We start from the raw sequence: 1,328 nt of genomic DNA, 5'->3' as shown, positions 1-1,328 counted from the left end.
GAAGTGAGGGCTCAAAGGCACACTCGAAAGGAGGTAGGGTTAGAAAATACACTACCTGAGAAATGGTGGCTCAAAGGTGCACATAAAAGAAAGTGAGGGCTCAAAAGCACACTCGAAATGAGGTAGGGTTAGAAAATGCACTGCCCAAAAGGTGATGATGAAACATCGATATGATAATGTTGAAAACAATGCATTATGATCAATATGCATGTATACTTACCTGAGAAATATAGGTCCCCATTTCTTTATGGTGTCTTTCTTTTCTCAAAAGTTAGAGTGTTGGTAGTAAACTTTGATGGCTTTTTCACTCTTGCTTACTCGAGTTATATCTTGTGATCTTGAAATTTAGGAAAAAATTGATGTTATTATACTTCTTTGTCCTTCACCTTTTATCTCAAGGGTTGTCAATTTTTGCCCGACATTTTTCTTAGGAAAGGAATCATGGAGCCCTCTATCATGCATGTTTGATTGTTCCCTAGCTTGATCATGCCTCCAAGTATTTAATTCGGGTTTACGGATGAGGCTATATGAAGGAAATTTTAATAAGGAGTTGTTTTTATATGGAATTTTTTTTTGAAATTCAAAACTATTCCAGACACAGATATCATTTTGACATTGATTCAAAGAAAACTTGTTTAGAAGAAATTCAAGTTGTTTTCAGAAGTGATGAAAACTTTTTGTTTTGCTTTTGATGAAAAATATAAAGTGATACTTGGTTGGTAAAAAAGGTTTAAGATTTAATTTGAGGGTTTTAAAGAACCAGTCTTCAAAGCATTTATTTTATTTGCATGAATAATGATTTGGTTTACATGCGAAAGCATTGCCTATCGATCCAGATTACTTGCCTTTGATTAGAAATGGCTTAATTATGCATGTAATGTAGGCTTGAGCTCTTGGTTATGAAAAAAAAAAGATGTTTGTAGGCTCAAAAGGTGTTTAAGGGATTTCAAGACTAAAGATCACTTGTGCTTGTTTCTTGACCTTTTGTCATTTGAATGTCTTTCCAAAATGGTCTAATCATGCCCCCTAGTGCTGGGCTTGGGATTTTCATTTGTTTTTTTCTTTGTTCACTTGGTTGAGCATCATTATATCAATTATTTTTGTAAAAAGCTCAATTTTGGACTCTTTGGTCTTTTCTTCATGCCCCTAACTTTGTTTGGACACTTTTAAGAATTTTCTTTTATGCTTCCTAGTGTTGCTGACACGACTAAAAGATTGATGTCTTCTTCCAAGTGCATGAGTGTCAAAATAGTAAATAACCTGGTAAGACCGGGATCGAACCACAAGGAGGTTAATTGTACAAATTATAAATAACAAAAATACAACAA

This window comes from Populus euphratica, unplaced genomic scaffold, assembly GCF_000495115.2.
Source record: "Populus euphratica unplaced genomic scaffold, PopEup_1.0 scaffold371.1, whole genome shotgun sequence".
Lineage (NCBI taxonomy): Eukaryota > Viridiplantae > Streptophyta > Magnoliopsida > Malpighiales > Salicaceae > Populus > Populus euphratica.
The sequence above is the reverse complement of the archived record's forward strand: the minus strand, read 5'-3'. Positions refer to the sequence as shown.